Raw genomic sequence first — 11,405 nt, 5'->3', positions numbered from 1 at the left:
CCTCATTCTCCTGGCATTGCAGTCCTTCTCCGGCGCGCTGAATGCTCTTTACTGAGATCTCGTGAGAGTGAGACTCACGAGATCTCCTCAGTAAGGAGACTACAGCGCGCCGGGGAAAGACCGCAGTGAAAGTGCTCAGCAGCACTGATCGGGCTGGGGGCGCCCCTGCCCCCGACCGATCAATACTGCTGCTGAGCACTTAAAAGGGCCCCCTGGATGCCCGAGGCCCCTGGGCTGTAGCCCAGTTAGCCCTATGGTTAATCCGGCCCTGCATCCATGAGGGAGAAACTGACAGATCTAGAGGTTATGTGAGAGCGGTACTCCCGAAGAACGTCTCAAAGGATCCCCTGTAATGAGGAAAGGTTCTCACCTGATCCCGAGGGTCGCTATGGGCGGAACCCGTCAAGTGCAGGAGGCTTCTGCTGCAGTCACGGTCCCTCCTGCGTGCGAGAGGAACAGAGGCACGAAAACAATGGGGGAAGTGGAAGGGGGTGTCCGGAATGCCGCCCAGGACTAGAGGGTTACTCAGCCCCGCTTGGCGACTCTCCGTTTTATTCTGGCCAAGCCACGCGGCTCCAAGAGTTCGGGGTAGAGAACGTTCTCGCCCGAACTCCCTACACCCCTCTGGGGAGGGCCAAAAGTGTGGGGACAAGACTCACTCCGCCGGCGGTGCGCCGCGAGGTATCACAGTCCCCACCCAGAACCGTCAGTCTCCTGCCGGCGTGCGGGCGGACTCCGTTTTACCCCACGAGGCACCGTCTGCCCTGGAACCGTCAGGCAACCTTGCCGGAACTCAGGCCAGACACCCCAATGGAACCGTGGACGGCTGTGACCAACCCCGGAACTCACCAGGGCAGGGCTGTACTGCCCCAGTGGAACCGCGGAACGCCCGAACCGCCCTCGGAACTCAGAAGGGCTGTGCTACACTACTTCCAAGGCACCGAGGGAGACCTGGATCTCTCCCAGCCCGCGAAGAAGTCGTGCCACACCGCCGCCCAAGGATCTGCCCCACCAGGGCCTACACGGAAGGGGGAAGGGAAAGGGGATAGACAATACTTACCGGCTCGGGAACGAGTTGAGTCCACCCGGCGATCAGTCCCAACACACCACTTTCCGACCCCTGCAGGGAGACACAACACGCCCCAACCGCCCACTACACCGTACAATACCCCCCAATACAATACTCAATTGACAGTACAATACTCACAATACAATACTCAATTGACAGTACAATACTCACAATACAATACTCAATTGCACCGTACAATACCCAGGACACTATTAACACGGAAAAGTGTAATATCAAAGCAGAGTGTGTGTGTTCTTGTCCTACTCTGCCCCAAGGGTGATACGGTTAGGAAAAGGGAGAGAGGGAACAAAGACAGACTTCCAAGGCAGGGCCTAAAGCCCAGGGGTGACCGGAGGGCCTCGCGCCCTAGGGAATCTACTCAGGGCCTGGTGCCCTATTGGGTCTAACGGGAGCTACCAAATGGAAAGGCAGACTTAATGGACGCCGGCAGAAGGCCCTGGGCCCGGGTAAAGAGTGTCCGATAGGATGCGGGCGTGGGCCCGGGAGGGGTGGTCCCCACTGGGGTCTTACCTGGTCTAGGTCCTCCGCTCGCGACGTCAGCGTAACTCCTCTTCGGTCCTGCTGCTGCTGCTACTGTGGGTGCTGCTGCTGCTGAGGGTGCTGCTGCTGCTGTGGGTGCTGCTGCTGCTGTGGGTGCTGCTGCTGCTACTGTGGGTGCTGCTGCTGCTGTGGGTGCTGCTGCTGAGGGTGCTGCTGTGTCCAGACGTCCTTCCTCCAGCTTCACTTCCCGCCGAACAGGCCGCTTCCCACGTGGCCGCCGACGATATTCCCGGGCCAGGCGCTTCCCTATGACCTCATCACGGCCGGGAGCCGTGATTGGTCCGTGGGCGGGCGCCGTGATTGGCCCGCGGCCCGTGTGTGGAGCCGGCGTCTCCACACATCCCCCTACGTTTCCCATTGCAGTCCCTGCAATGACGGCTTGGGACCAATCGAAATGCGGATCGGCGAATCGTGGGGCCGGAACGCCTCGATTGCTCCTCTGTGACTGCCGAGGCGCCATGAGTCTTAGCGGAGAGGAAGGGACAGGGCGATCCGGGTCCGTTTGCGTCTGGGGGCCAAGGGTGGGGGTTTGTAGGGTTGTCGCCTCCCATCCTACGTTTCCGGGTGCTTCTGCGAGGTCGTCCGATCTTTTATCTCGGGGGGAGCCCGGCAAAGCTGGTCGGGGTACCTCCACCCACCCTTTCTCGGTTTCACCCCCTGGGCATGGTGCGGGTCCCAGGATTTCCGGAACCGGGTCCTCTGCTGGGGCCTGGTGGAACAGGCAGGGCCTCAGCTTGTCTCGGTGTAGTATTTTCGTGAGTCCGGGTACCTTGGTGGACTCAACCTCGTAGGCGGGGCTTTCTGGACACAACCGCCGCCGGACCACATAGGGGGCGGTTTCCCATCTCTCTTGTAGCTTGTCTGCCGGTTTAGACACGTGGACAATGACGCGCTGCCCTTCTGTGAAGTCCGGGGGTGCCTTTCGCTGGGCGCCATCATGGATCTTGGCTTCGATGTGGTGTTTGGCAAGGCTGCATGCGATCTTCAGCCGCCGCCGTTGCTCCATGACCCAGGCAGGACATGTCCATTGCTCCTCCTCTGCCGGTCCCAGAGCCAGCTCTTGCATGTCCTTCCCTGCTCGGCCAAACATTAAGAAATAGGGTGTGTACCCGGTGGTGCTATGTACTCGGTTGTTGTAAGCCCACGTAAGATCCGGCACCGCGGCTGGCCAGTGGGTGCGCTGTTCCTTTTCGAGGGTTCGCAGCATCTGGATTAGGGTCCGATTGAAGCGCTCACACCCGCCATTCCCTTGGGGGTGGTAGGGGGTAGTCCTAGACCGGCGTATCCCATACATGTCGCAGAGTCCTTGCATGATGCGCCCCTGGAAACAGGCTCCCTGGTCGGAGTGGATTCGCTCCGGGCAGCCGTACTTCCTGATGAAGTCTTCCACGACGGCCGTGACGGCGGATTCAGCCGTCTGGTCCCGAGTAGGGGTCACGACGGTGAACTTGGTAAAATGATCGGTCATGACCAATGCATACTGGTGTCCGCGGGTAGACTCTCCGATAGCCACGTAGTCGATCATGAGGAGCTCCAGGGGCCGTCCCGACGAGATGGTGTGGACGGGCACCCGTTGTTGGGTGGGTTTGGTCACGCCACATCTTCGGCATTCACGGCACACTTGTTCCACTAACGTTGGCAGCCCTGGCCAATAGAACCGCTGTCTTAGCCATTGGGTTGTTTTCATGGCCCCCAGGTGGGCGCCTCGAACATGGGCCTCCTCGGCCAGGCGCCGCGTGGTTTCGGCTGGCACCACAATCTGCCACACCGGCCGTAGTTCATGTTCCAAATAGGCGCGGCGTCGCAGCACGCCCTCGTGCACCGCCAGCTGGTTCCAATGCTCCACAAGTTTCTGTTCGCTCACCGGCAGGCGCTTCCTCTCCCCCTTCGAGGGCCAGTGTCCCTGCTGGCACCACTGGAAGACCTGGCGTATACCGGGGTCCCGTTGTTGTTCTGCGGCCCAGTCTGGCATCTGGTTGGCAAGGAGGGTGGCGCATATTCTGGCGTCTAGCGGTGTCTTGGAGACCATTTTGTGAAACCGCGTGAAGTTTGGGATTTCCACTTCTTCCTCTTCTTCGTCTTTGGAGTGAGTTGTCATGACCACTGGGAATCTGGAGAGTGCGTCGGCGTTGCCGTTATTCCGGCCGGGGCGATAGCGGAAGCGATGAGAGAACTTGGCCAAGCGGGCTCGCCACCGTTGTTCTAAGGCTCCTAATTTGGCCGAGTCCAGGTGCACCAGTGCACTGTTATCGGTGACTACCTCCACCTCCGCGGCCGTTAAGTACTCTGCAAATTTTTCGGTCATGGCCCACACCACTGCCAAGAACTCCAGTTTGAAGGAGCTGTAATTGGCGGGGTTTCGCTCGGAGTCGTGCAAGGTCCGGCTGGCATAGGCGATCACGCGCTCCTTACCATCCTGTATCTGGGCCAGTACTGCTCCTAGCCCTTGGTGGCTGCCATCCGTGTACAGGATGAACGGCTGGCTGAAGTCGGCGTATGCCAACACGGGGGCGCGGGTAAGTTCCTCTTTTAGCTGGGTGAAAGCAGCCTCGTGGGGGGCATTCCACGCCTCCACTCGGGACTTGGCTCCCGCAGGGCTTCCTCGGAGCAAGTCAAACAATGGTCCGGCGATCTTGGAGAATCCCTTGATGAACCTGCGGTAATACCCAACGAGGCCCAGAAACGCTCGAAGCTCCGTGATGGTCGTGGGGGCTGGCCAATTGGTCACCGCGGATACCTTGTCCTGGGTGGGACGCACTCCGTCCCGCGACACCACATGGCCCAGGTACTCCAACTGATCCTTCAGCAGATGGCATTTCCTCGGCTTGAGTTTCAGCCCAAACCGTTCCAGTCGTTGGAACACCAGGTCTAGGCGGGCTAAGTGTTCCTCCAGGGTGGATGCGAATACGATGATGTCGTCCAGGTAGATTAACAGGGCTTCAAAATTCAGATCTCCGAGGCAGCGCTCCATGAGTCGCTGGAAGGTGGCTGGCGCGTTGGTTAACCCAAACGGCATTCGTTGGAATTCGAATAGCCCCATGGGTGTAATAAACGCCGTCTTTGCCCTGTCCTTCTCGGCCACGGGTACCTGCCAATAGCCGCTTGCCAGATCTAACGTAGAAAAGTATTTGGCCCGGCCCAGCGCCGCGAGGGATTCCTCTATGCGTGGTAATGGGTATGCATCGCGCACGGTGCAGTGATTAAGCTTCCGATAGTCCACACAGAACCGGACAGTGCCATCTTTCTTCCGCACCAGGACGATCGGTGCCGCCCAGGGACTACGGCTTTCAGTCACCACCCCGTTGTCCAACATCTGACGCAGCATGGTCTTGACCTCCTGGTACAGCTTCGGGGGTATTTGACGGTAACGTTCTCTCTCCGGCACGGCCCCGTCCGTATGGATCTCGTGCTCCATTTGATCCGTTAGCCCGAAATCGTCCTCGTGTCGGGAGAACACTCGCTGTCTTCTCCACAGCATCGCTTCCAGTTGTTGGATTTCGTTCGGCGGTAGGTCACCTTCTGAAACATCCATGCTTTCACGGATTACCCGTCCGTTCCAGGTGGAGGTGGGTTGTTCCGGGGGTGCTACTTGGACCACCATGGTCCAAGGTCTTTGGGGGTCGGGGAACAACGACACATCTTGAGTGGTTTCCACCTCTTCTCCGGTGGTTGGGTGGAGCAAGGCCAGCAGGGTGTTGGGCGGTATTTTCTGTGGTTGGTCGCCCATATTGCAGAAACGAACGGGGACTCGTCCTTCCCGTATCCTGACCAGTGCACGGCCAACCATTGGCGTCCTCTGGTTGCTCTCCTCCGTCCCGCCCGAGGATACCGGTTCGAGGAGCACCTCCCGGCCTTCGAGCCTCCGCTTGGTCCCCACCCTCATCCACAACAGGAGCTCCTGCCGAGGGGGAACGACCACCTCCTGCCGATAGTTCGTGCGGATGGATCCCAGGGGAGCAGGACGGCCTTGGGGAAATGCTGGGACTCGCAGGCGGTTCACCTGCTGTAGCGCCTGTTGTACCGGTCGTTGGACCCCCAGTTTCTTCCAGTAAGCCGGACCCCTCTCGGACCACAGCATATGGTCTAATCCTCGGAGGATGTTCATCCCCAGAATCACGGGGCCATGTCGTAGTTCCGGGCTGTCTATGACCACAATGCCCTGCTTCCCCAACGGGCGCCCGTAGAGCTCCACCTCCATCCACACGACTCCCACCACAGGGATGGGTAGATTATTGGCGGCCGTGAGATGAATCCAGTCCCCCGTCTGGGCCTGTTGTAGATGTTGATAGTTCTTTTGGAAACAGGCCGCTGTCATCGTGGTGACCTGGGACCCGGTGTCTAATAGGCAACGCTGGTTGTGACCCTGGAAGCGAGCCACAACTACGGGACACTCTCCTACTAATTCAGCCGAATTAACAATCAGTCGTTCTGAGTCGGCTTCCCTTGCGGTGGGTCCCACTACCGCAAGGGTTTCTAGTTTAAAGTCGGCCTGGGTGCGGCGTTGGGGCAATTACGGGCCAGATGTCCCACCTGCCCACATTGCCAACACCGGGGCCCGTCCGCTGGGCGTCGCCGTGGGGCGTCCCTTGGTTCATTCCGTGGATACTCTCTATCCCCGCGGCCGGACGGTATTCCCTCGATCCGCTTCTGCATCCGTCCCATGTCCTCCTTCATCTGTAGAATTACGTCCGTCAGGTCTCGGATGCAGCTTTCCCATGGTGCGGCGGACGCTGGGATGGGGGCGCGGACCTGCTGCACGGCCACGGTGCTCGGGCCGCTGCCTGTATTGTCGTCCCGGGCGATGACCGTGGTTTGTGCTTGATGGAAGGTCATGCTCGGCAACAATTCCAATCGGTCCTGCATATAGGTTCGCAGGTGCTCACTACGTAAGCCGTTGATAAATTGATCCCGTAGTACGGTATCTGTTTCTCCCAATACCTTAGTGTCCTTTTTCTTTAAATTCGCCAGCAGGCCTTGGAGGGCTATAGCGAATTTGGGGATGGTCTCCTCCTCTCGCTGAAATCGGGTAAAAAAACGTTTGCGCAGGGTCGCGGTGGTAGACTTGTCCCCATACACATCGCTTAAGACCCTCAACACATCCGCCAAAGTCTTTCGCTGTTCAGGCTCACATAGAAGTGCGGCCTGGCGGGCATCTCCCTCCAAGGCAAGCACGGCCACTTCCGCTTGCATGTCTGGGGGCACACCATATAGCCGGATGACCATTCGTAACTGCATCTCCCAGTCGGCTAACGTTATGTTCGTACCATCGAACTTCGGTACGTGAGAAAGAGCTGCCCCTATCGCTACAACTCGGGAGCGCTCCGCCGGCTCCCCTACCGGTTCCACGTCGCGTGGGACGTTCCCGGCGGCACTAGGCAGATCCTCCTCGCCCGCCGGCCTTCCAGACGGCCGGCCCTCTGGATCGTCGTTGTTGCCCGTGGGCTCCATAGTTACCTGTCGGGATCCTGCCGACTACGCCAAATGTGAGAGCGGTACTCCCGAAGAACGTCTCAAAGGATCCCCTGTAATGAGGAAAGGTTCTCACCTGATCCCGAGGGTCGCTATGGGCGGAACCCGTCAAGTGCAGGAGGCTTCTGCTGCAGTCACGGTCCCTCCTGCGTGCGAGAGGAACAGAGGCACGAAAACAATGGGGGAAGTGGAAGGGGGTGTCCGGAATGCCGCCCAGGACTAGAGGGTTACTCAGCCCCGCTTGGCGACTCTCCGTTTTATTCTGGCCAAGCCACGCGGCTCCAAGAGTTCGGGGTAGAGAACGTTCTCGCCCGAACTCCCTACACCCCTCTGGGGAGGGCCAAAAGTGTGGGGACAAGACTCACTCCGCCGGCGGTGCGCCGCGAGGTATCACAGTCCCCACCCAGAACCGTCAGTCTCCTGCCGGCGTGCGGGCGGACTCCGTTTTACCCCACGAGGCACCGTCTGCCCTGGAACCGTCAGGCAACCTTGCCGGAACTCAGGCCAGACACCCCAATGGAACCGTGGACGGCTGTGACCAACCCCGGAACTCACCAGGGCAGGGCTGTACTGCCCCAGTGGAACCGCGGAACGCCCGAACCGCCCTCGGAACTCAGAAGGGCTGTGCTACACTACTTCCAAGGCACCGAGGGAGACCTGGATCTCTCCCAGCCCGCGAAGAAGTCGTGCCACACCGCCGCCCAAGGATCTGCCCCACCAGGGCCTACACGGAAGGGGGAAGGGAAAGGGGATAGACAATACTTACCGGCTCGGGAACGAGTTGAGTCCACCCGGCGATCAGTCCCAACACACCACTTTCCGACCCCTGCAGGGAGACACAACACGCCCCAACCGCCCACTACACCGTACAATACCCCCCAATACAATACTCAATTGACAGTACAATACTCACAATACAATACTCAATTGACAGTACAATACTCACAATACAATACTCAATTGCACCGTACAATACCCAGGACACTATTAACACGGAAAAGTGTAATATCAAAGCAGAGTGTGTGTGTTCTTGTCCTACTCTGCCCCAAGGGTGATACGGTTAGGAAAAGGGAGAGAGGGAACAAAGACAGACTTCCAAGGCAGGGCCTAAAGCCCAGGGGTGACCTGAGGGCCTCGCGCCCTAGGGAATCTACTCAGGGCCTGGTGCCCTATTGGGTCTAACGGGAGCTACCAAATGGAAAGGCAGACTTAATGGACGCCGGCAGAAGGCCCTGGGCCCGGGTAAAGAGTGTCCGATAGGATGCGGGCGTGGGCCCGGGAGGGGTGGTCCCCACTGGGGTCTTACCTGGTCTAGGTCCTCCGCTCGCGACGTCAGCGTAACTCCTCTTCGGTCCTGCTGCTGCTGCTACTGTGGGTGCTGCTGCTGCTGAGGGTGCTGCTGCTGCTGTGGGTGCTGCTGCTGCTGTGGGTGCTGCTGCTGCTACTGTGGGTGCTGCTGCTGCTGTGGGTGCTGCTGCTGAGGGTGCTGCTGTGTCCAGACGTCCTTCCTCCAGCTTCACTTCCCGCCGAACAGGCCGCTTCCCACGTGGCCGCCGACGATATTCCCGGGCCAGGCGCTTCCCTATGACCTCATCACGGCCGGGAGCCGTGATTGGTCCGTGGGCGGGCGCCGTGATTGGCCCGCGGCCCGTGTGTGGAGCCGGCGTCTCCACAGTTACGTGGCAACAACTGAAGGCTGACGGGTATCCCTGATACAGTGCCAATCTCTGAGTTGTAAACACATGCCACAGCCCTATTCAGACACCCTCTGCCTTAAATGTCAGACCATGAATTAATTATAGACAAAGTGCAGTGGCTGCCAAGAATCAACACCTAACAGAAATTGTCCACCCGCCCTGTGATATCTTGCTGAAGGTCCATTTCTTTCATATTAAAGACTGGATCTTTAAGGCGGCACGACAGGCCTCTAACGCACGACAGGCCTCAGGCCTCTAATGCAAGACAGGCCTCTAATGCACGGCAGGCCTCTTATGCACGGCAGGCCTCTAATGCATGACAGGCCTCAGGCCTCTAACGCACAACAGGCCTCAGGCCTCTAATGTATGGCAGGCCTCTAATGCACGACAGGCCTCTAATACACGACAGGCCTCTAATGCACAAGAGGCCTCAGGCCTCTAAAGCACGACAGGCCTTAGGCCTCTAATGCACGGCAGGCCTCTAACGCACGACAGGCCTCAGGCCTCTAACGCACGACAGGCCTCAGGCCTCTAACGCACGACAGGCCTCAGGCCAACAGTCCTCTAAAGGATATCTAGAACTTCCCATATCTTTCCCCCTTTACTCTGGCAAAGCATTGGTTATTTTTTTCCTGGTCACTTTAATTGTCAGGAAACCAAGAATTATGTATATACATGGGGGTCTCCAGTTATATATCCGGTGCAGAGAGACGGATAGACAGTCCTCATTTCAGGAAAATGTTTTATGCTTTAATATCTTTTATTCCTGTCCATTAGTGAGAAATGACTGATTATTTGTTATTTTTTCCTTCCTGTGAAGTCCTGATCTTACTTAATCCCTTCAAGTAACAGCGGAGGCAGCTCGTTACTTCCTAAAGGCGTGGTGTAAACAGTAAGATGTAGTTATATCGTTGACGTCGCTGTTTATTAAACAAGCCAAGCAATATTGTTACATTGAGGAGTTTGCCTTCAGGTACCTTAGTGACTTTTCTCAGTTCTATAAGTGCCCATCCACCTATTAAAGATAAATGAAACACTGATTTGGTCTATGGCAGCCCCCCCATCTGATCCCAGTCATCCACCTGGTTTTGAAAAATCCTGCAGACTGCAAAACATATGGATCAATTGTCCCTACACATATGTCAACACGTCATTCACCATGAATTGAACAAATTGAAAACTGAGAAAGGCATTTGCATACCTTTAACAACTGTTATATATAAATAATGTAGTAACCAACCAAAGACGTCAGATAGTCCTGACTTTTCCTATGTTTTTTAAGGTTTTCAGTACTGTGTCCCAAGTTTACAATTTCATGTGAGGACACAAACAACCAGTGACAGGAACGACAGGTCCAAAGCAACAACATATCCACACGTTATTCACGCTTAATTATAGTTTTCTTTTGCTCTCTTACCTCCCTCTCCACCTCATCAGTAGAACAGTCAATAAACGTGGACTCTACATCCGTCATCTTCACGTCACCCGAACAAGGCGTCGGCCATTTTATTTTTACACAACTCCAGCCGAGTGCTAGGCCTCGAAGCCAGAAAGATTATTTAATAATATATATTGAACAGTAAGATCAAAAGAAACCCTGTGACCTCACCAGAGAGGGGCTGGGGAGCACTTTACACACTAAACTAGGAAACCAGCAGCTTGTACAGTTAATAATTGCATTTATTTGGAACCACTCCATAGGAAGGGTTTTTGAAGAAAAGTTACACTATAAATCATTTGTACCTTCTCCTAACACACAGCAGTGCTTCCAGCCCTCCCTATAACAGATGTCTGCAGTACACACTCGTCCGGCACAGAGATAACAGGGATCCACGGAGGGGAGACTGGGAAGAGAATGGAGGTTTCTGTAATTTGCATGTCTGAACGGTTGTCTGCTCAGGAACACAGAGTCTGTGGTTAGACATCATGCTACAAACATCCAGAACATGACGCTGAGTCTAAAATGTGCTGTTCTGTACTGTATTATAGTGGTAATATCTAGAAACAAACCATGTACGCTAAAGTATGTTAAATTGACTACTGTCCTACTTAGTCTTTGCTAGAACTTGTCAAGGGGTTAAAATAACTGTTTTCATTGTCCCCTAGCCGTAGCTGTCAACTGTCCCCAATTTCCAGGAATAGTTCCATGGTTTAAAAAGAATGGCTCTCAGTAGACACCTGTGCACTATGGATCTCAAAAGCGGCCTTTTGTTGCAGGGGGTGGGGCCAAAATGACGCCATTCCCTGCAAATCATGTCATTGAGGTTCACATCCCGCCTACTTCACTAGGAAGTGTGCAGAAGCGGGAGAACGGCCTGCTCTCCTGGGCATTCAGGAGTCTCCCGGACATTCCGGGAGAGTGGGCAAGTGTGATCTACAGTACACATTTGTTTTTAAACCAACCATATTTTTTTTAATGTGATCTGATAAAACTTTATATTGTACATAGGATGTGCACTCATACGTCAAGTAACGTATATCCAGAGAGTACTTACACCCAGCTTCAAATCAAAATGTATCTTGAGATCCACTCGGATATGAATACGAGCGGAACTACACACAAGTTCCGTGGTCTTTTTTTTAAAGTTGTGGTCGGAATTGAATCGGTC

The sequence above is a fragment of the Mixophyes fleayi genome, chromosome 10, assembly GCF_038048845.1.
Source record: "Mixophyes fleayi isolate aMixFle1 chromosome 10, aMixFle1.hap1, whole genome shotgun sequence".
NCBI lineage: Eukaryota > Metazoa > Chordata > Amphibia > Anura > Limnodynastidae > Mixophyes > Mixophyes fleayi.
The sequence above is the reverse complement of the archived record's forward strand: the minus strand, read 5'-3'. Positions refer to the sequence as shown.